Genomic DNA, 26,179 nt, shown 5'->3' with positions numbered 1-26,179 from the left:
GTACCCATTTACCCATTCGAAAAATGCCATTATTTATGGACAAGAGTGTTGAAGTTTATAAAGTGTGATAATATTTAGTATCCTTGTTCAATACATCTTCATAATTAATAATTTAATATAAAAATAACTCCAACCTATCTTTCTTTTTTCAAAATGAACACGCACCTTAATGATATATTGTCTATTCTGAGCTCAAAGTTGTGCCTATCCACACAAGATAATTAAGAGTTAATTATGTATTTCTTTAGGATCAACATATTCTGTATAAATAGGAATCAAATTCCTCCCCTCATTAGCTCTTAATGCTTCCATTTGTGAAATTGCTAATCCCTTCTTTACATAAGGATGTAACAACAATTATGTAACATCTCTCAAACCACATTTTAGAAATAAAGATTTTTTTCAAGGAAAATAGTATATTTCTTTTGCAAAGAAAAATGGCAGTATTAATCAGGGGTCTTATGTGTTTTCTTTGAAATAATTTCCCCATTTATTATGCTGAACTTTTTAATTTCTAAATACTCAAATATTGGCTTGCAAATGCATATTATTTTTTAATGAATAATGAACCATCTAAGTCACTATATCTTTAAAATTTCTACAGAGTGTTGTGGGAATTTTTCAGTGGTTAAAAAAATTTGCTCGATAATCTTAAGGACCTGAATTCAAATTCCTAACAAAAGCTGGGAATGGCTTCGTGCACCTGTATCACAGTTCTCAGACGTTGAGGTAACTAGATCCTGGAAGTTCAGTGGTCAGCTCACTGGCACAATAAACCCTTTAGGGACTGCCTTAAGGGGCCAATACAAAGAATGAAATAGAAATGGAACAATTCTCTTCTTTTCCCCCAATGTGTGTAAATTCATACATACACACACACACACACACACACACACACACACCACTTTACATATATTTTAATAGAATTTAAGCATGTTGTTGAACTGATAGTATAAACATAGTGTCCACATCAATTTTTTATTGATTTTTCTTTGTAGAAATATTAATGCCTAATTTTGAGTTAACCATTTGATTTATCTTGAGTATGCTGACCCAGCATAAACTCACAAATTCACTGCTCTTGCCATAGCCTGAAACATGGAGTAGAAATATTCACGCAAAATAATTCAGAATTAGGTGATTTCTGGAAATATTTCTAATCAAATTATCCTAAGCAATTTTGGAAGTCAGGGAAAATATTCCTTCAAGTTTGATTTTGTGTTCTATTTGTAGAAAATATAAAGCATAGATTGAGAATGTAGCAATCACTTTAACATGTTACTGTCATAAGACTCTTCTCCCAGTATTTACTTGGGCATTCACACTGTAGCTCGTGCAAGTAGGCAAGGGATAATATGAGATGGAATTCATTTGAAAATTATATCTGTGCCAAGAAAAACATAATGAAATTAAAGGACAGTGTTCTGATGATGCCTTTCAATTTGTTCAAACAGAAAGGCCCCCATATACAAAATATAAAATCACATAATAAAGCACTGGTAGAAATTAAATGCTAAGTAGTAACTTTGTCAAAGCCTACTGTATTAATATCTCTCTCATGGCCTAATATAGGTAATATTTTTGAAAGTCTTAGTATTGATGCTACATGGAATATTTTCAGTAATTAGCAAATGCTGCTAGTTGACTTAATTTTTATTATATTCCCTAAAGGCATTCATTTTCTTATACCACAAAAAGGATAGAAAATTAGGCTGAAGTCACATAGTTGAAGGATAGTGCCTATAATATTTGCTCTGCTGCCTTGCAGGCACACATATGTAGTTATCCCTTTCTGCCCATGAAATTCATATCTACAGATTTCAGTAGCCATGAAATACATCTGTGCCTCTCCATGGTGTGTGTGTGTGTGTGTGTGTGTGTGTGTGTGTGTGTGTGTTTGCACGTGTGGTAAACAATGCACATGATTCTGATCTTGTCAATTTTATCTAAAAGATACCATTTAAATTTTGTCACAAGTAACCTTTAGAGACTATTTAAAATATATGTGAGATAAGTGTCAATTATATGCAGATAGTTTTCAGTCTTGTCTATGTGATTGGAGCACATAGATTCAATACCTAAAGAGTCCTGAAACAAATCCCCTGTGATGGTGCCTATTTCAGAGAACAATCACAAATGATAACAGAAGGATTGTTCATATTCACATGTTTTATCAATATCTGACAATTCAACAAATGGTATTGAAGAACCTGGTGACTATTTACTCTTTTGTATTAAAAAATCTGGAAATAATGAAAGTTAAATTTCAAAGGGGATCTTTTGCTTTGAACTTAAAGCAATATAGAAGTCTCATACACTTCATTTTACTTCTTATCTGTTAACACTAAATTTTCACTTTATTTTACAACTTCTTTGAAATCCTTATCATGTATATAAATATTTTATTCTACTTCTTTAAACATTTATAGGATCAGTAGTTACAATTATATACATAGAGATTCCACATAAAATATGTACTATAATTATAACTTATATCTGATATCAACATATAAGTAATATTTATTTAAATAAAATTAGATTACTCATCTGGGCTTCTCTTCTCATTGTGCAATTAATTAAATCAAAAGAAATGAAGACATCAAAATACAACTGTAAAGAATTAATTGGTTAATTTAGACACCTAAACACTTGTTGCAATTACAGAAGAGATTATTTCAGAAGAGATGACATGCACTAAAAAATCCAATTATTGTTAGAGAATGTTACAGGTATTGTCATTTAATAACATAGGCATCTTAAAAGCTAAAAACTTATTAATCAAAATTCATAATACATTGAAAATATAAAAGACAAATAACATATTCATCACTTAATAAACAAATATATTGTATTTATCCTATAGCTATTTTGTAGAGGTATATTCAATTGCTACTCATCAGCATAAAGAGACTCATAGAAATTTTAGTAAAATATAGCATAATAAAACATTAAATATGAATTTTCTGTAAAAAATAGTATCGGCTCTCGGAAAAACTACAGGAACTAAGTAAGGAATGCTGAAAACAAAATAAATTTTCTTCTGCATGGAAGAGCACACTGAGCAGGTTATCCAATATCAGATGGTCAAACTTGAATAAATACATTCAAGTAAATTTATACTGACTGAGCAGGTTGTACTTATGTACTTTGAATATATATGTAAATGGATTAACATATTTGTATGTTACAACATTTGATGAAAAAAGATAACATTAATTTGAAAGAGAACAAGGAGGCATATAAGGGATGTTTGGAGGATAGAAAGGGAAGGGGAAATGGTATAACTATATTGAAACTATCAAAATATAATAGAAATTATTTTTAAAAATAAATTGCTAAAGCTCTTGGCTCAGTTCAGAAGTTTGGCATCACACAGCTGGCCATAGAGAGGCATGCATACAGTAGTTACTTGATATTATTAAACCACTAATACTAAGCATGAATTTTATAGATGTGTGTTTTTTAGTTATATATCTATATTAGAAACAAAAACTTATACTATAATAAACTATATTTTTTACCAAAATTGTTTACAGTCTCTTTCCTTAAACTAATTATTTTCTACCCTTTGTGACAAACTATTTGGAAAAAACTCCTCAAACAATCAATAGTGAAGAATTCTAACAGCTTTCCTCTTTGTTATACACTTGCAGATCCATAAGAGACAAAGTTCATTTAAACACTGACAGTTGTTTGAAAATAGCTCATCGTCCATTGAAAGCAACTAAGACTGAATGCCAGTTTCTCTCTAACCAATACTCAGAGAGACATAGTTTTATTTTTACTTAATTGCCTTTTATTGCTTAAATGTTACAGGTTATTTTAGCATGTGTAACATGTCCACCTATTAGAAACAATCACTCAGAGGAAGACAGAGATGGAGCACATGATTTTGAGGTGTGTTAGTTGTGACCAAATGATCCTTGCCAAGCAATCAAAATACTTTATCCAATTCTTGTCAAGATATTGTTTCCTTGGAAGAGTAATTTGCTGTTAAAATATAGAATTGATGCTTGTTTCTGTAGTTACGATGGGCTGCCTTTGAAGGCTGTAAAATATGGGCTTTAAACTGCTGCTGTTTCCACTGAGTTTTAACATGTTTTATTTATAGAGGCTTATTAAAGAAATCTAGTAACTATGGAGCATAAAGTGCATGACTTTCACCTGTAGTCTTTAAACAATATGAGGGTTCTTAGATAATGTTTAGACTATTTCCAAAATATTCCTAACTAATTTCTAATAATCCTCTCTCCCTGTCTGGCCAAATTACAGATAAATATTTCACTATGTTAACATTCACTTATTTCATGAATATATTAGAAAAAGTGATGTCGATCAACTTATTTGGGGACCACACATTGGATTCTGAATGTGTTCCATGACTGTCTACCTCTGTTCTGCTGATTGTTTTGTTTTGTTCTTTTGTTTGTTTTTGAGAAAGTAGGGCTTCCCTTACCTCTGATTATATGTCTTGGGTAGCTATTTTACGTCACAAAATTGAAAATCCTTTGCGGGTTCTATCTCAGGTCCACTTTTCCAGGAAGAGAAAATAACACTACTCCTCTTCATTCTCTCTGACAAAACATGATACAGTTATGGAGATGGAATAGCTTCTGTGAAACTGGAAGGCAATTGCATAAGGAAAACAGTCACAGAACACTGGCCCATGATTTAATCAACAGCACATCTGAATTTATTTGATTATCTGATTCAATTGCTATTTTGTAAATACCTAATTTTTTTCCTAAGCGACAATGGGAGGCATCTGTTACCTGCAGTGCTGTAATATTAGTGGCATCAACAAATTTCCTAAGTTACCTTTGGTTATGGTTATCATCTCGATCTCAGGCATCAAAGGTGCAATATATACTCAGGCTTGATTTATATGTAGGGAGGAATTTGTAGCTAGGGGCTTGAACTTTTGATGAAGGCAAGTAACAGGACATGAGAAAGCTGCCGAAAGCTAAAGGCCTTCTCTACTTCCTTCTAAGAGATTATTCTATATTTAGTAGTTCAGTATTTCCCGGGATGTTCTCTGAGACTGAATGAATCACCTGCTTAATGCCAGGAGCTTTACCTGCCTGAGAAAATAACCTGAAGACATCTTCAATGTTCTTCATATCATCCTCTGCATTTCCACTTCACCACATCTGGATTCCCGGGGACTCCACACTATAATTACGGGGCACACCTCTTTTTCCTAGTTTTTAAGTACGATTTTTTTTTAAAAAATTATGGTTTAAAACAATCCTTTCTTATTTTACATACCAATCTTTTCTGTCTCCCTCCCTTTCTCCTACTCCCCACACCTTCTTCCTACCCCACTTCCATCCACTCCTCAGAGAGGGTAAGACTTCCCAAGGGGAGTCAACAGATTGGCACATCACTTTGAGGCAAGGCCAAGGCCCTCTCCCTATATCTAGGCTGAACAAGGTATCCCTCCAAAGAGAATGGGCTCAAACAAGCCATTTCAAGCACTAGGTATGAATCCTGGTCCCACTTCCAGTAACCCCACAGTCTACTTCCAGTTGTACAACCACCCACGTTCAGAGGAGCTAGTTTGGGCCTACCTGTGCAGGTTCCCTTGCTGTTAGTCTGGAGTCAGTGAACTCCCACTAGCTCAGTTCAGCTGTTTCTGTGGGTGTCATCATCATGGTCTTGACCCCTTCAATCAAATTATTGTTCCTTCCTCTCTTCCACTGCACTCTAGGAGCTCAGCTCGGTGTTAGCTGTAGATTTCTGCAACTGCTACCATCAGTTGCTGGATGTAGTTTCTATGATGACAATTAAGGCAGCCGTCAATCTGATTACAGGGGAAAGCCAATTCAGGCACACTCTCCACTATTGCTTAAAGTCTTAGCTGGGGTCATTATTGTGAATTCCTAGGAATTTTCCTAGTGCCAGGTTTCTTGCTAGCCCCATAGTAGCTTCTTCAATCAAGGTATCTCTTTCTTTGCTCTCTCTCTTTGTCCTTCTCCCATCTTGACCATCCCATTCCCTCAAGCTCCCCTTGCCTTCTCCCTTTCTCTTCCCCTCCCTTTCAGACCTCCCTTCTCCACTCTGGTCTATGCTCCTAATTTTATCAGGAGTTGTCTATTTCCTCTTCCCGGGGGAATCCATGTATATGTGTCTTAGTGTTCTCCTTGTTACCTAACTTCCCTGGGGTCGTGGACAATAAGCTAGTTTGCTTTACATCTAAGATCCACTTATGAGTGGGTACATACCATGTTCGTCTCTAGTAACAGATAAATCTTATGGGTTGCCTTCATTTATAATCCGATTTGTGACCTTCCTAAAGCTGTTAACCTATCAGTATATGCCTTTTCTCATCTCTAACCTGATGAACATAATTATAAATACTTAAAATTTCAGTTTAAATTCTTGCTGAGAATAAATGCACAGATAGCAGTCATTTTAGATACTTTCATTTGTTTTGATATTCTTGGGGTATTTTATTAAATAATTTTAAGTTAATTAGTAAGATATTCTTACAAAATATGGCATTTATGTAAATGTATTATGCGCTCTTATATAATATATGCATGCATAAAATCTCAAAATCAAGAATAAAAATCAAAAACATTTATTTAAATAGATTTACAACTGAATTAGAGGAAAGTTTTTGTCTGTCATTGTTAAGCACAAAATGAAGCACTAATACATCAAGATGGTACATAGCCAGTTAAACAGTAATATTTCTGTGCTCCAGTCTGAGCAGCAATAATCAGGGTATAGTCTAAAATAGAAAAATGAATATCCCTTAAACAGGTATTAAGCAGCAGAGGAATAATTCAAAGAAGGTTAAGCCTTGTCACTTCTTGTAGGAGTCTCTGACTAGAAATATTTTCACAGAGCACAGTTAATTTAATTTGAATTTAAAATCTTGACTTCTCACTGACCCCCTTATTCTAAAACAGATGAACTAAAGTCTTAATGGATTTCTTTAAAGTTAATTAGAATCTGGTTTAAACCGGACACCCAATCCCAGAAGAAAAACTTCAGCAGGTGTTACAGCCAAATCTTTATTAAAATACACTATACCACGGTAGAAATACATTCAATACAAAAAAATGCATATGGCAGGACATGGTTTTTGCTCTCACTTCATTTTTTTAGGCTAGAAGACACAGTGCCTAAAAGCAAAAGCAAAATTTTATCATTTATATACAATTTATTTTACATATGCATGTATGCAATATATGGATATAGACATGCTGGCAAATATATGTATATACACATGCATATATGTGTATGGATTTTACTCCACCGAGAACAGTATTTATTTTTTATAATCTAATAATCACAGTGAGTCTTAAAATTAAAAACTCTCTAAAATGTAATTGACAAATTGTATTTATTAGGGAAATACATTATTTCCCTAATCTCACAAATTGTTGACTGTTTTGTTGTAAATTGAGCCTTTAATATCTGAGGCTTCCGTGCTAGATCTGCAAGCACACTTTTGACTCAAAGCTTGGGGACATTGAATTCTGGGTTCATAACTATGTCTGTTTAGAAAGCGAGAGAGGAGGATGGAGTAGAAGTTATTGGTGAAATCCCACAATTCTGTCTAGTAAATTCTAATAGGTTTAATTTTCAATTGATATTTTCATTTGCCTTATTGAGTTTACTTCATTACTTTTAGTAATAAAGTCTTTTCTGAAAATGTAAATAACATAAAGTTTTAGAAAGTTCATCAGTTTTTGGGCAGTGTTTCATCAAACTTTCCACAATATACTGTGAACAATTTATCAACAAATAGAGTTCTCAAATTCTATTATCTATGGAAAGATAAGAGGTTTCTGAGTCTCTACTAGATAATTTGACCTTGAAAACAAACAAACAAAAAAAAATGCCCTAACTTTTCATCACTTCTTGGAAGGGATTAAAGACCGGTAAGCAAAATGTGTATTTATGTCTCCTCCCTTGACATGATCTGAAGTGCAGAGATGGTCCTGTTTTTATCATCTCTTCATTACAGAAGGGCCACATCATTGATCTGCTGTGTCTATCATTGTCTGCCTTTGATCTGTCATTTCTCAAGGGTGTACTGCTGCTTTGTACAGTAGGATACAGAATACTAGTTTGTTTCAGAAGCAAGTCCAACCAAAGAAACAGAGAGAAAAATAACTTGAATGTAAATATAAAAGTTAGGCAGAATGTCTCATCTCAAAATAGGCGGTTGATGACAGTAAGATGGGGAAGAGCAGACATTCTTTAGAGGAAAAAGAAGAAAATATTGTTCCTTTTGAATTTAGTAAAAAAACTCATCCACTGCTGATGTTATATTAAAGTAGACAAACATTCTGAGGAGAAAGATCTGCGTCTTCTTATTGAGCTAACTTCTTTGATGATTGAATAAGTGTATACATCAATTTTTATCATTTATTTTTATGTTATAATTCCATTCATCAGTTTCCTTGAACAATAACCAGGATTTATTGCTTGATATAACTGAAACCCCAGAACTCTTATGTTTCCATTTTACAATAGGCATTCACTTTTGCAATAAAAAACCTTAGTTCTTTTTCACATATTGCTGTGACTTTGTATGGTGTCAAAATCATCCTAAACTCGGGTTTACTCTTTACTTATAATGGTTATTCACTCATCAATTATAGTTATTGTTCTATCTTTCAAAAGTTAAAAGAGAACTACCCAGAGGGGAGGAGAGACTGGGAGGAGAAGAGAGACAGAAGAAGTATGATGATTGGGGGAGGGAGTAGGAAATAGAAATGGAAGGGGGTAGAAAATGGCAGGAAAGGGCAGAGGCAGAAGCAGAAGTGGGAGGGAGAGAGTAATCCCTTCTATTTCATTGCTGCCTGCCTTTTCTGTATCTCTGTATTTCTATTAAGCTTATCACTAATTTAAGACTTGGAAATTTGAAAAGCTAGGAACACAGAGTTTCTCAATATCTTCATATAAACTAACTAAAATTTGAGGAGATAGAGTTCTTCCAAATAACTAGAAATTCTTTCTTAAACTCCATGCACAAAAATAGTACATTATATTGTCACACATTTTAATATTTACAAATAAAAGGCTGGGAATAGTGATGGCTTGGTATATCAGGAGATAAAATGAGCAAAATTTGAGGAAATGTTCACACTTTGATTGGATTAATATTTAATTAGTGGCAATGCTCAGCAGCGTCATTTGTACTCTGTTGGTCATTCTACACTGAATTAAACTGTATTAATTTATTGATTTATTTATTACATGTGAAGGTTTTCCCTATAAATTAGGTCAATCATATTTATTTCTTTCATCCAAAGTGGATAAATACACCTACCATCACAAATATCAATATTTAGGTATTTAATAGATTTTTAGTTATTCGTGCATAGAGGCTTAAATCTCATATAGTTTAGTAAGTTTAGATTATTAAGCTCAATTACCTGGATCTAGATATAGATAACATTTGAGTAATATCATTTTTACTTAATAAAAGTATTTTAAGTGAAAGTGAACACACAATTGACCTTTGCAACAGATCAGTCACAAACTTAATATATCATCCATATCCATCAACATACCAACTGTGTTCATAGTGGTATAGCTGGCCTTGGCTCAGAGGTATTTGTCTCTCTGTTGGGACTCGGTGTTGACAGCATCCTCCTGTTGCTTGTCCATTTGCTTTCCTTGGCAAATGTCCAGGTTAATGAGAAATGGTGTTAATTTTTTCTCACAGTGTGATCTAGGGACAGATAAACATGCACACAGAATGGCTGAAAGGGAGAATCAATTTATATACTTAAGCTTTATTTCTGTATGCATTAGAAAGGATACTTGTATCTGGTACTATCATTAATTTTCATTTCTGTTTGTCTCTTTACATACGAAAGTCTGGAAACAGGGATCTACTGAATTGCAGAGTGTTTGAAGAAATGCTAGGCAGTACAGACCTAGAAATAACAAGTCTATTTCTGCAGAAGTAAAGGGTCTATAATTTCCAGTAAAGGTAGCTTACACATGTAGACTATCACTTCTAAAGAAGATTTAATGTTGGCAAGCTCAGTTACTCGTTCTCTGTAATAAGACTGCTGGGAGGTCTGGATTTACAAACACATAGATAATGTGAAAGCAATGTTTGTTTCACAGCTCATTCACATGAAGTTCCTTGGCAATACTACATCACCAAACATACGAATAAATTTTCCTATATAGGATTTCTGTTAGCTTCTACCTTCATAAGAAGCATAACAAAATGCCAAATCTATATTAAGCAACACATACTTAAAGTTTCATTGGAGAAAAGAAGCATGCATAATAAAAACTTTTTTATTAAATTAGAATGCCAATAATAACAGCACGTTTGAATCTGTAAGAGTAGGTTTCCCTTCTTCAATAATTGAATAATTGAAATGTTGATTAAATAATTTTAATATGTTAAGCCTAGTTGAAATTGACACTATTTTACATATTAGGAACAACTTCACGAACACCTTTGAAAACCCTTCCATTCATATATTGTCTTTTTAAGGTTTTATATGTACTTTATAGCCTGGCTTTCACTTTATGCTGAAGTCTAGATGGCATTAACATTTGAGTCTTCCTGACTTCACATCCCAAGTGTGGTTGTTATAAGCATGCTCACCCTAATCCAATGTATGTTCTTTTGAGATCTCTCCCGGGACAAACACTCTACTTAGTGAGCATATTGGTGATTTGACCTGAGATCATCTTGGCTTTTGAAAGTGCCTAGACCTTTATAAGTTGCCAATGTCTAAAACATGGAGATATTTTCCATTATTAGACCTATATCATACTGATCTCATATAGTCTAAAACATCCAGTTTCATCTGTCAACATTTAAACCACAACAACCTCAAAAGGCAAAAATGACAAGAAAATTGATTGTCAAAGACAATAAAAATAAAAAATAGCTTTTCCAACATGTTATCGATTAACAACTTACATATAAAAAATAAAATGACATCTCTCTTTCTTCTTTCACTAATGACCATTCAGAAACCTGATAATGGCATATATTTTGTGGGGAGCACATGGATATTGCAGCTCGCACTGTCTGAGGCAGTGATACACGTACAACATTAAGAAGAGCCATCTGGCATGAAATCTACTCAGCATTCTTTATTAACAAAAATTACCAGAAGTCTATGATGAGCCAAGGTCCAGATATTTGATGGAACATTTTTGTACTAAATGTTGTTGAAGGCAGTCACTTTGACAGTGGAAAAGCACAATGAATAACATATACATTTTAGAATTCTACAACAAAGCAGAAAGAGATGTCCTGGTTATGCTGCAAGAGAATAAAAGGAAGGATGAAGGAAAAGATTAAATTAGAGCTACATGATATTCAATATATATATTATAAAATCATTTACATCTGGAGAGATGTTTTACAGACTTAACATATGTAATCTTGGCAAGAAGAGCACAAAACAGGATAGACATTAGAAGCACTTTTAAGCAATATACAGATGGAAAACTTTGATAATTAAGGACAAAAAATTAAAACAAGAGAAAAACTTTAGGTGGAATGAAGAGAATAAGATATTTTGACTAAAATTATATGACTATTTTCATTTTTTACCGTTTGCAAGACTGGAAGTATCAAGAAAGAGAAAAATCTCAAATTATTTTTGAATATTTAGTGAGGTACATGGATATTTAAATTAACAAAATATTTTTTTTCTAAATTAATAAGAGGCACACACCTGCATATATTATAGTCAAATAGTGGAGACTAAGGAAAAATAAAAAAAATCAGTATTAAGAAACAGCTAAAATACATTGTAAAAAAAATTGAGAATGAAAATAACTGGGCTCCTCTCAGGACAGGACACTGGAATCGTATTTCACTCTGATCAGATAATAGACCCCAAAGGAGACTGTCAAAGGCTTCACAGTAATTACTCTGTGCAACCTTCAATTTGGCTTTGCCATGTACTCTCATCCAATATGCACTTTACATGCATGCTGTTTCAAAATATTTGTTATCTTGTGTCTCAAAAGCAAAGCACCCTGCAGAAAGCTAATTTCTACAAGAGAAAACACTGAAATTATCTTTGGTGAAAGGAATGCGATAGAAGTTAATAGTTTAGGGGAAGTAACCAACAATATACCAAAGCTTCATTTGAACACACACATGAAGCCTTTCCTTCTCATCAACTGAAGAGCCTGTCTTGCCTGAAACGTAGAATTTTGACCATTCTTTAGAAAACTAGATTGCAAAGCAAAAGCTACCTGTGAAGAAAAGTGAGAATTTTCCTAGACCAGAAACCATCATTTGCATATAGAAAGACAAAGCGTCCAGAATATTTTTTAAAGTACTGTTTTTAGTTTGATCATAGTAGAAGTTGTTTTAAGAGAATCTTGACTCTTTAAAATAGATATTTAAACTTTTGTTATATGTATAAAATTCCCTTATACATTGCACGCCAAGGAAAGTTTCTCTTTCTGTCACTCCTCCCAGACCCTGGTTCTTCTGCCACATTCATTCCTTCTCTATTCTGCTACAGAAAGAAAGCAGGACTTCCAGGGATATCAACCAAACATGGCACGGCAAGTTATAACAAGACCAGGCACAAACCCTCATATCAAGGCTAGACTTTTGAATTTTTAAACACTAGGATTTAAAAAGTTGAATTGTTTATCCAAATAAACAGTCAAAAGACGAATAAGATACACACACAATAAAATTCTTAACAATGAAAAATGAGACAAAGGTCTATGAAATGCTATTGATTTCATTTTGTGTTAGCCATTTACTTTTGAGCACTGTATTGACTTTGAAATTTCATTAATAAACCCAATTGTACTCCATTGGAGAAATCTGAATTTTCCTTTAGCAGCAGGTATCAATTGCAGAAAGCTTCTTGGTTATAGTTGGGATTCTTTGACTACATCTCTAATTTTTGGGTTCCTATGTAGTTTGAGATTGTGCAAGAATTATGCTTGCAGTCAGTCTCTGCGAGTTCATTAGTTCAGGTGTGTCTGGAAGATACTGTTTTCTTAGAGTCATCCATCAATTCTGGGTCTTAGAAACTTTTGACCTCTTATTTTGCAGAGTCCTGAGGGTTGAGGGAGGAGTTTGGTGAAAATATTCATATATGACTGAGTGCTCCTAAGCCTCTCACGCTGTTCATTGTCCACTTGAAGTTCTATATGCTAGTTCCCATTTATTGCAAGAAGCTTCACTGATGATGGTTGGGTAAAGTATTGGCCTACAGGTATGTCTTTAGGAGTCATTATATTGCTATATTTCTTTATCAGAGCCAAGCTATTGTGTTCTCACCTACATCCATGTTTTTTTTTTCTTTTTTTAAATCTGAAGTTCGTGTTCACTGTCAAACTTGTGTTCCATTTCAGAGAATGCTTGTTTCCTTCTGCAACATTTGTGCTGTGATTGTACCCAAATATCTAGAAGTCAGTTTTCCATTATAGATCACAGTGTTTCTAGCTGGGCTAATGGTCACCTTTCTCCTCTAATGGAGTGAAAGTCCCTTCCAATACCATGAGCATTGGTCAGTGGGAGTGAAGCTTCTAATTAGTTATCATCTCTACTTTTAATGTTTAACAACTAAGTAGGTTGTGAAGAGCAAAGAATAACCTGTAATATTTGGGGGCTTCCTTTGGGTTCCCTAGCCAACAGCTCAACAAGATATAATTATTGGCAGTATAGATCGAGGGGAATTATGAAGGCTTTACTTGCTGTCATAACTACATGAAACACTTTCTCACTTATTATTTAGTGAATCATTTAGAATCATTTCATATATTTACACATTCATTTTAATTTGTATTTTCATATTTCATATATATTCATTATATATAATTTATAATTTGTGAAGCCATTAAAGTAGTAGGTTTCCATATGGTTCTTCAAATGGTCTAATTGATAGTTGCCCCCTTTATATGTATGCCCTCCTTCACCCACCCCTTATACCCTTATCACTTTTTCCCCTTTATCTCTCCATAACTATATAGTCTATTGTCTTTTAATGGGAGACCCTCTCTTCCCTCCTAGTCCCTTACTTGGTACCAAACTTCGGTGGTTATACAGATTGTAGCAAAGATATTTAAGGCTTAATATATAACATCCACCTAGCAAAGGCAACATAAAATATTTGTGTTTCTGTCTGACCTACCCCATTTTTGTGTCTTGGCTACCTACTTCACTTAGGATAATTGTGTCTAGCTCATCAATTTACCTTCAAATTTCACAGTTTCGTTTTTCTTGACTGATGAAAAATATACCATGCATAAATGTGCCACACAAGCTTTATCTATTCGTTAGTTGAGGACACGTAAGCTTTTACTAATTACTGGCTATTATAAATAGAATGATTATTAACAAGTATTAGCCAGTATTTTTGTAATGTGATGTAGGTTCCTTTGGGGATATGCCTAATAGTGGTACAGCTGAAACTATTTCCAACTTTCTAAGTGAACTGGCTGTTTTTAATATATCGACATGACACAAGCTGCAGTCATCAGAAAGGAAGGAATATCACTTTGATAAAAAGGAAATTTTCTTGTGTCACTGCTACAAAAGATGATTAAAACAGTTCACACAAGGCTAGTTAAAAGGAATGTAGCTACTGTTACTTTGGGAATCTATTTTGCAGTAAAATGTAAAGTTGGAAAGTTTCTATTCATAAATCTTAAGCAACATCTGTAAAAGCATGTTCATGAAATATTGTTCATCAAATATATAAGAAAGAATTATGCAAGTATTGATAAGAGGAAAATAACTATATTCAGCTTCTGTAGAATTATGCAAAATTGAAGATAAGTAAATATCATTTATCAATCTGAATAGATATCTATATATAATTAATCTATATGTAATTTATCTAAGAATATTCTTTGTAAAAATTGGATGTTTGTGTAATATTCCCTTACATTTTGGAGCTAGTTATTATAAGTTAATAGCAGAAAATGCACATATAAAAAGTCTACTAGTTATTAATGTTAGTTATTCATTGTGCAATATTTCATTTTGATCTAATAAAAACAGAAACATTTTATTTATAAAAATTTCATTTATTTCACTTACTTTTTCCCTGCTCAGTAGGCACAGTAAAATTTCTGTATAGAATTCCATAATCAAGCATAGTCATATCGCATCTTTTTCATCAAGGACTTCCAATTTACACTCTGGGAAATGTATTCGCTCCTAGTGTGTGCAGACCTAACGAGAACAACCATTCGCTGATTCCACATTTGCAAAAATCTACCAGCTGTGTGTCTTACTGGCAACATTGAATGTGGTATTTTACAACATGAGGATCAAACCACGTTCAACCCCTGCTCACTGAGCATTTCCATCATTGTTAATAAAGAACATGTAAATTGTTTTAAATATTTTTATTCATTTTACATACTAAGCACAGTTACCCATCCCTCCCCTTCTTTGCCTTCCCCATCTCTCCCTCACCCCAATCCACTCCTCAGATAAATTAAGTCCTTCCATGAGGAGTCAACAAAGTCTGTCATTTGAAGTTGAGGCAGGACCAATACCCTTTCCTCTGAAGAACACCTAAATAATTTTGTACACACATTCACACATTCTTTCATAGCTTTGTCCTCTCTTTCTCTCTCTCTCTCTCTCTCTCTCTCTCTCTCTCTCTCTCTCTCTCTCAGCTAATAGAAAGCAGGCCCCGATTCTTAGTGTCCTGGTTTACAAATCTAAGTGGACATAATAATTTATGACTCTTGAGAATTCTTCTCTAGTGGGAAAGAGTGAATGTTCTGTTTGTTTATTTTTTATTTGATTTGCAACTATAGGAAACAGAATACAATTTTTAATGTGAATGGAATGTAGCAAATACCTAATATGTAATGTTACTTTTGTTTTCATGAAAATACCTTAGCAAGAGGAGTTTTGAAGGAAAATGAGAAAATGGTAATAATTGTTGTAGTGAACGTGAGTTCAGCTCTGAAGTGTCAAAAGAGCTGAGAAAACAGAAAGTGTCGGCTGTCCACCTAGAATATCAGTTCTTTGCAGCATTCTGCCCATGATAAAACCTGGGAGTCTCTAGATGACTCCAAGAACAAAAGTTCCCATTTGAGTTAACCACTGTGAAGACTTAGGTGGAGCTGGACTGTCTATTTGTAGAAATATTTGTAAAGTAATAGCCACAGAACAAGATTAAAGAAATCCTGAGAACTAACAGTAAAATACCACCTCGAAGATCCACGGCACAGCTGGCTGGAAGGGCTTTGCTTAAGACCACAGAATGTCTTAGGATGGCTCTTCCAGTGCCTTCTCTGTATGAACTGGCTTTGCCACATCCACCATACTAGCTAGGGTACAGTACTGACAAACTCTTAAGAACTTTGATTCACTGCCTCCCAACTGGGGTCTCAGGTAAGAGAGTTCAATTGATAAGGCATTTATGGATAATAACTCTGTCCACCGGAGTAAAGTATAAACTAGTGTTTAAGAAAGTGTGGCATACTTTAATCCCAGTACTCAAGAGGCAGAAGCAGGTGGATCTCTATGAGTTTGAGGCCAGCCTGGTCCACAGAGCCTTCCAGGACAGGCTACACAATGAAACCCTGTCTCAAAAACATAAAAAAAAAGTCACCAACAGTATTAGCTTTGAGTGAAAAGGGCAGAAAGAAGTTAAAGCGAGAAAGACTTTGAATGTTTAAAATCTGCAAGAGAAAGGGTCACTTTAAACAGCATTGTTTTCACCCACTGACCCAGAGAGATAAATAACATGGAAGGCTTGTGGGGTACACAAGGATCTCCCTAGGAAGGCGAAAGAGAATAGATTTTGAGAGTGGAGTGGAGAATGATGGAAATAAAATCAAAAGGGACTGTCTCGAAAAACCAAAAAAAAAAAAAAAATCAAAAGGGATCAGATGGAGAAGGAGATGGAAGTGAATAGTGGGAGAAACGACTGGAACAGGGAGCATATAAGGGACAAGGTAAGAACCTAGTGAAATAGAAATTCCATAGAACCTAAGAAGGTGACACTAGGGAAGATTCCTAATAATGGTAGATACGGAACCTGAATGGGCCATCTTCCATAACCAGGGAAGGCGTTAAATGGAGGGATTGGGACACCAAGCCAGCCACAATACTTTCACCCATAGTCTGTCCGGCCTGCAGAGTGTTCTGGGACTGGAGAGTCGCATAATTGTCATCAGAGTGATTTCATCCAGCAAATGATGGGAGATGATTCAGCATCCCTCAGCCAAACACTAGGTGGGGCTCTGAGAATCCTGTATAGAAGAGGAGGAAGGATTGGAGGAAAAGAGGGGTCAGAGACACCTGAAGAACATAGCCCACAGTATCAGCAGATCGGATCTGCTGGAAGTTTGTAGAGATCAGGGAACCTGTGAAGATCTTGCCTAGGTTCTCTGCAACTAGATTATGTTTGTGTAGCTTGGTGTTCTTGTGAGATTCCTAGTGATGAGAGCAGGGGATATTTTTAATAATTTTGCTTGTATATGGGACCCTTTTCTGCATAATGGGTTGTCTCCTCCAGTCTTGATGTGAGAATTTTTGCCTGGTATTCATGTAGCTAGTTATGTTGTGTTTGTTTGAAGTCCCTGGAAGTCCTTCCCCATTCTGAAGAGAAGTGGAGGATGGGTGGATCTGGGACAGATGGCAGCTGGTGGGGAGAGACCTGGGTGAGGTTAAGGAGCAGAAACTATATTTGGGATGTAATATATCTGAGAACAATACACAAGAAAGGAAGGGACAAAATAATTTAACTATTAGGAAAAAAATCATTCTTTCCAGAGCACAGGAGTTTTTGATGGAAACAGATATGTGAATCAGTGGGGAAGCCATAAGGCAAATGTGAGAGCAAAGTAAACCACAGCCAGGAATACTCTCTGAATCTAGAAATTGACACCACATGGCCTAGCTCTGTTTCAGGTCTGATCAGGACTGGAGAGGAATTCCCACTGCTTTCTCTTCATCTGTTCTGCCATTGTAAGCTGAATGTGTGTGAACGGACAACCTGCCTGGTCCCCGAGGGGCAAGGACAAACATGCCAAGGGATGTAGCCAAATGTGAATATCTCTATCATGTTCATGCTTAATTTTGAGCAGCTGAACTCAGGGACAAAAGGAATTATTTTATAGCCCATGACATTCCAACTTTCATTAGGAAGTGATTGTTAGAGAGCATTTATGTCTTTTCTCTCTCTCCTTTAGATTTCCTGAAGAATCATAGAGGAAAACACATAAACAAAGCAAAATAAAATTTTATAATTAACATTGAAGAGAGGAGGCCCATCAAATTCACTGGACATTTCACAACAGGATAATATAGCATAGCAGAAAATCAGTCAGCAGGGAGCTGGGTAGATTATTCCAAATCTGGACATATTTAAGAGCCCTAAGGCATCATCCCAGATAAGAAAATAGAGTGTTGAAGATGAAGAACCTGTGTAGTTCTGGCAAAGCCAGTCTTGCAATCCAAACCATGTTTCACTATTCAGCTATGACTATTTCCAATATTACCAAAATGTATCATTATGGTGGCAAGCCTGTCTGAGTCATCACTGCTTCAAAGGAACTTTTATTCTGGCAAGAGAACTAGGTCGTGGAGAAAAAAAAATTCTTATCAACATAGAGAGACAAGATTATGTTTGGGGCAGACTAAATTAAGGATGATAAACCTGAAATTTTCTTCTCGTTCAGACAATTCTCCGATGCTGTCAGTACCCAAGGACAGAGACAAAGGAAGACATGAAACTGGATATTCCTCAAAGCTGGTGTTCTAGATCAGTCATTCTGACCTTCCTGATACGGCAACCTTCTAGTACTTTTGCTCATGTTGTGGTGACTGCCAACCATAAAATTATTTCGTTGCTACTTTATAGCTGTAAATTTGCTACTGTTATGAATTATAATGTAAAATTCTGATATGCAGGAAAGATGGCATGTGATCCTCAAACGTGTTATGACTCACAGTTTGAGAACAACTATTGTAGAGATACTAAGTAACCTCTTTTTGTTAGCACTGGACCCTCGAATGCTATTATCAATTACCACTGCACTGAGGACATCTTCTAAGCCTCACTAATTAGAAATTGCTTTAATAATAAAATAGGTAATTATCAATTACTTTGATCATCTTTTGTTCAGCTTTGTCTGTGTGATGAACCCTGGATGGTAACACTAGATTAACATGTCTTTAAAATTGAGGCAGTTCCTGCAAGAGGACTGATAGCTGCTTATGAGCCAGAGCCCAGACATGAAGGCGATGTTTTTCATGGAAAAGTACCACTGGGTAAGAAAAAGCTCTGATAAGACACAGATAAAAACAGATTTGAGTGGAATATCTTGCATCAAGTGTTACAGGTATCTAGATAGAGTCTAGATAGAATGGCTGTTCTGCAGCCCTATCCCAGTTTTCCTCATTGCTGTGCATGAGAATTTATTGACAGTGGGAACAGAATGAGACCCAAATATTACTTTAAAAACTAAGTGATCTTTATCTTCTGGATTGGCTTCTAACTCTATCATTTGTCTTCTTTCAAAGTTTCACATACAAGCCTATTTATCTTTTTCCTTTGTTTATTTGCTTTCTGGACTTTGAGGTCCATTAACTAGTTTTGTTACACTAGAAAATAGATTTCTGGCATTGGAGAGATGGCTCAGCATTTGAGAGCACTGGCTACTCTTCCAGGGCACCTGGTTTCAAGTCAGTTCACAACTGTATGGGACTCCAGTTCCAGGGGATCTACCCTCACAGAGACATACATACAAGAAAACACCAATGTGCATTTTAAAAATTTAAAAAAGTAAAGAAAATGTATTTCTGGAACATCAAGACATTAAAAATTCCTAGAATTGGATTTGTTATCAGGATGACGGAATCAATCTACCCTGAAACGACCACAGAAATGTGTGTTATGTCAAATCATATTCAAGGGATTTGTGCTTAGAGCATTTAGTACTAGAAGCCCTTGAAAACTGGTGTAAAACATCCATACTGTCAATAGAGATACAGCACTATTCAAGTAGCATGCCAGACTTTAATTAACACAAGCTATAATTGTATTACTACCTTTACTCACCAAAGTTTTTGCTGTGTAGGACTTTAATGATATATAGAATATTTCAAAAACATAGTTATCTACACAATTCAAGATCAATATCCAATACAAACTATAGAAAGATAATTGATTTGAGAAATTAACCGCTAGTTATTGAGGGATCTTTATGCAAATGAACACCTTAAACAATCAATGTCTTGATGTGAAGAGTACATTTCTAAAACAATTTTATACTATAGAGAGACAGCATAATCTAATAAAAATTAATACACTTATAACAATGTAAAATTACTTTGGTAAGTTTTATAAGATAATCTTAACCAAAAAGCCAATTTTAAAAGATTCAAAATTAGTGAATATGTACAAAGATGTACAATACATTTATATGTACAAAGATACATTTAATTTTAGTAAATTATGTTTATTTATAATGATTGACTACATTCTTATATTGTGCTATAGAATACCATAGTAATAACTATTTATTTTAAATGAGTGTCATAACCAGGTTACAGTGTGTAGCATCTCGCTATCAAAACAATGTAGAGCTCCATTATCTCATATGTCTAAATGCAGGGCTTTCAAAATATCTGAATACCAAGCTCCTTGTGCCCTTTTCTCAGCATTTTTTATTTATCATTTTTCCAGGGTTATTTTTAAGTGCAGATTTCCTCTCCTCCAACCATGTGGTCAGCACTTCATACACTCATTTCAATTTCAGAAAAAAAAAAAAAAAACATTCACCAGCAATTCTTGCTTCCTCTGGGACCAAGGGCAATGAGAGAGCTGCACCAACTGAAACTGTGAAAAAATTTCCTTGTTTGTTGTCTTTTTTTTTTGTTTGTTTGTTTGTTTGGTTTGGCTTTTTTGTTTGGTTCATTTCACATTTTGAAATGAACATTTTCCTGGTGAACGCAATGATAGAACAAATGTATTGGGATAATTTAAAACATACAACATACAAATTGATTATAATAAACGTGTTTCTTTCACAGATACATGGCACTGGGAAGTTTGGAGATGAGGTATTCCACAAGTATAACCTAGTCTCCAAATTTCAATAATATTTAAAAGTTTGAGAGACATTGTCTTTGACATATGAAAAAATAGAATCACTGCTCCAGATTTGGAGAAGTGGAGTTGACAGTATATTAGGCTTTTTAAGAAAAGGTTTCATTTAAGCACATCGATGGAAGGACAGAAAAGTGCTTAATTAGGGGATTGTACACATCAAGGCATGGAAGAGACTTCTGAAGAGTACCAGCTAAAATGTATTAACACCTCAATCAATCATTTTTCATGCGTCAAAATAAATTGCTTGAAGTTTTGTATTTACCTTACTATTTAATTTTCCTCATTATGTTGAATTTCTTGCTGCATCAGATTTTTTCCTTTAAATATTCTATTTAGTAGTGACAGTTTCATATCTGACAAATCTGTGTCAATGTTGCTTGAAAATAGTTTCAAAGCCCTACATTATGACAAAATAGAATTCATACCTTGATTCAAGGCACAGAGATAGTAAGCATGGATATCTTTACTCACATATAAATCTGACATAAAAAATGTATCTTTCTATAAATAAATAGAAAATAACATAAGCACATCAAGTTTGATTTCCATTTTATTTTGAAAATAAAAACAGAAAAACAGAAACTGAGTACATGTGAAATACAGGAATTTTGGCTGTTAAGCATATAATCACAATGAACATGGATGATCAAGTATCTCTCTGTTAGGAGACTTGAGTCCCTGGGTATATGTACGAAAGTCATATAGCTGAATTTTTGCTGGACCTATTTCAGACATTTGCGGAAAATGCACACTGGTAAATAGGTGATCCACTTTCCCTTCATCTTCATCAGCAACTGTTGTCATTTGTTGCTTTAAAACTTGTCCATGCTGAATGGGGTAAAGTAAGATGTCAAATGGTTTAATTTGGATTTCACTAACAGATAAGAGATGATGAACATTTTCATAGGTTTTGCAACTGCTTTGGTTTCATATTTTAAAACTATCTGTTTATTATTAAATCCAGCTTTTGGTTAGACTATATATTTTCTAAGTATTCAGCATTTTAGTTATTTGCATATTTTAAGTATTAAAATCTTTCAAAAATATACTATAAAATGGTTTACCTATTCTGTAGGGCTCCCATTAACTCAAATGATATGACTTTTTTGCTGTATAAGAGCATTTTAGCTTCATGAAGACCAGAAATAGGAACTAGAACATATGTCCATCAACTGAGGAATGAAGAATAAAAATGTACATTTACCCAAAAAATATTATTTAATGTACTCATTAATCTACTACAAAATCAGTCTTTTATGCAATAAAAGTTTACCTATTAAAATACTCATAAAAAGTGCTTATTCTGGTTAGTTTAGTGATTAGGAGAGATCACAGTAAAAAAAAATGGATTGTTTTTTTTTTCTTTTCTTTTTTTATTGAGAAAAGGAGAAAAAAAAAACAAACAAGTTTCCACCTCCTCCCAGCCTCCCATTTCCCTCCCCCTCCTCCCCCCCCTACGCCCCCTCCTCCCACCCTTATCCCCCTCCCCCCACTCCTTTCCCCCTCCCTCTCCAATCTAAAGAGCAGTCAGGGTTTTCTGCCCTGTGGTAAGACCTAGGACCTCCCACCTCCATCCATATCTAGGAAGGTGAACATCCAAACTGGCTGGGCTCCCACAAAGCCATCACATTACGTAGGATCAAACCCCCGTGCCATTGTCCTTTGCGTCTCATCAGCCCTCATTGTTCGCCATGTTCAGAGAGTCCAGTTGGATTGTTTTTAATTCTCTTTTATTTTACAACTGAAGTGAAAGTAGGAGCCATGTTTTTAAAGATTTATTTGTATGATATTTAATTATGTGTGCAGGTTTGTTCATGTGTATGGGCATACATGAGTACAGAAGCCTCTGGACGCCAAATACATCAATTACATAACATCCCCAATTACAGGCAGTTTTGAAACTGTCAATGAGATGTGGATGCTAGGAACTAGGGTCTTATATTTTATCAGCAATGAATACTCTTCTAGACCATCCCTCCATTGGAACCATGAATTTAATAAAAATTCAATTAAAATACATGACACTGAAGTAGGTTATAACTTAAAATTCTTAACATGTCCTTTAGAGTGTGTGTGTGTGTGTGTGTGTGTGTGTGTGTGTGTGTGTGTGAGAGAGAGAGAGAGAGAGAGAGAGAGCCTGAATGTCCTTCTAGAATCAATGAAACACAGATTTATCAAATTTTTATCTCAGAAGCCAAATAAAGCTAAATACATAACCCTGAATACCATAATTATACACCAACCAAATACCCATAAAAAGTTGAAAACTGGGATAACCTAACACGTGTCTTGATGACAACAAGCATATTTAAGAAATTATGATCAGACTACTCTAAGTAATTTGTCTTCAGTTTACAGTATTATTTCCATCCATTGTAGTCTCTGCTATACATTGCTGTCTCATAAATAAGAGGACAGTTTCTAGCAGAGGTTTCAACTTATGCAATTTTGAAACAACTTGATATAAATAGACAAAAATCTGCCTTATATAATTTAGTACACAAAATTACATTTTGAAAATTGATTGATTTTATTATATTAGAGAACATATGCAATGCATTGTCTACAATATACTAGTATAATTAAAATTTGTTATTCTTTATTATAGCTTCAAAATTGTTTTCCAAGAATGTCTATAAAATCAGTTGTTGAATTTAGTAAGGTTTTAATGGAAAAAAAATATATTTTGCTTAGAATTTACCTAGCAAACTCAAATTATAAAAATATCTTGCAACAGATGATTATTTTAAGTTCAATGAAATAATGTACAATATGTAGAAGTAAAATATTTTGATGTAAATATTTAGACACATGTAAAAGCTTTTTCACCCTAAGTAACAGCAAAGTTTGTTTCATGCCAGAAGATATCAGTGTTTGTTCTCAATGAACCTTTGTCAGCTCCAGGAAGGAGACATTCATTGACTTACCTCCAGCAATAAGTGCCCGAGCAGATGAATAAAAAGAAAACATCTGTAAACACTTGAATTGTTCTACATAGCTGATTCAGAAGCTTGTGACTGACTATATAAGACTATTTCCAATTTATGAAATACTGAGATTTACTGTTTATTACTTGGTTTATTGATAATTGAATGCTTTGTTTATTTGTATTTGCTTTAACTCTGAAGCAAATGATTATAAATTTGCCCATCAGTTTAAGCATGTTATTTAAAGGGCTGATTAAAGGCACATTATTACTTTCTAAAATACTCAAAATTCAAATCAAATGTGATAGTATCAGTTGATGCCACCACAAAGAATGTAGAAAATACCAGTCGCAATATCTGCCAACATTATCGGATATTTGGGTTTAGACCTACAATGTATTTCTTTTTACTTTTAATTTCCATGACTTAGATACCCATGAGTAGATGATACTTTAAAATGCTTTTGCATTAATGATTTTGCAAATAATTTTTTATATTTCTATCCTGAATTTAATAGAACTTTTCATGATTTTGCTGAAATGTATGTATTCCATATATTTTCAGGGATCAACATGACAATTACTTAACACAAATATTTTTTCTTGTCTATAATATTTCATTTAGAAATTTTATTGGTAATTTTTTACTTCTTTAGTAGTATAAATATGCATGAGTAGAAGTTTATACAGTAAAATATATAGATTTTATGACTTTCATTTCATGACTTCAGACAAATATATAAGCTATATATTAATTAATAGATTAAGATCATGATAACAGGACTCTCTAACAATATTCCATGAAGGCATATCCCATTCCCCACACCCAAGCATCAGAGCCCAGGAGACCTGAGATCACCGTTCCTACACCGCAACCACCCCCCAGAGCATCTGTGACTATTAGAGCCTTGGAATCGCCCCCACCTGGAATGAACCTTGGCCATGCTCCCACCTGGAGAGGTGAATATCTAGCTTGCCTTCTGGAGGGTCTTATTTTATAGGCCATAGTCCCAGATGTTCATCTGTACCCCATCCCCACACACTGTAGCCCAGGAAATCTGGAAACAACCTCCCAACACCTCCACCCATGCCTACAGCATGTGTGACCACCAGAGTCTTGGCCCCACCATCACCTAGAGAAGTCATTATCTGACTCCCCATCTTGAGGGTCCTATACACTCTATGTTCTAGTCCCTGGAGGCAAATCCTGAACCCCACCCACACCCACCAGTGCCCCAAAAGACCTAGGAGCACCCTCCCCATACAATCAACCATACCCGGTGACATCTGCCACCACCAGGGCCTTGGACCTGATCCCAAGGTATCTGGGTAGCCAGTTAGACGGCCCTACTCTCTAGGCCATAGTCCTCAGAAGCTCATGTAATGCCCTATCTGGAACCACCAGACCTCAGGGTACCGGAGAGCAACCTCTGCACACACCAACCACTCCCCACAGCATCTGAGACCAATGGAGCCTAATCCCAACCTACTACATCTGGAGAAGCTTCAGAGAGAGTACCAGTTCACTTTAGACACTAGACTGAAGCTACAATGGTCCATTTACAGAATTAACAGATTCAAAACTTTCTTTTCTATTCTATTCAACTTCTTAAATTCAGTCAATTTTTAAGAAAAATTAAAATCATTAACTAAATATTCTAGAAGAAGAAGGTTTTCTGAAAAAACAGTAAAAGGAGTCAGGTGGTAGTAGCTCACGCCTTTGATGAAAGCTTTCAGGAGGCAGAGGCAGGTGGATTTCTCTGAGTTTGAGGCAAGGCTGGTATACAGAATGAGTTCCAGGACAGCCAGGACTGTTTCACAAGGAACTCTGTCTCTAAAATAATAATAATTATTATTATTGTTATAAAAGATGAAAGAGCACCAAGTACTCAACTAATAGAAATATATGAGCAAACACACAAATCAATATTAGAATAAGAAAGAATAGAGCAAAAGTAAATTTATAACAAAAGAATATAATCAAAATTGTTGTTGCATGCTATTTTATGCATATTTATTACTAATTAAATATTAAAATACTTGAAAATATCCATGTGTTACTATTTACAAGATATGTCATGATATATACAGTCGGAATTATTGGAAAATATAATATAAAAATACTAATAAAAGAATGGCAAAAATTAAAGCTGGAAGCTACATTAGATGTAGTTATTTCATT

This window comes from Microtus oregoni, unplaced genomic scaffold (assembly GCF_018167655.1).
Source record: "Microtus oregoni isolate MIOR12 unplaced genomic scaffold, Mior012 000007F_ref0000211, whole genome shotgun sequence".
NCBI lineage: Eukaryota > Metazoa > Chordata > Mammalia > Rodentia > Cricetidae > Microtus > Microtus oregoni.
This window is presented reverse-complemented; position numbering follows the sequence as displayed.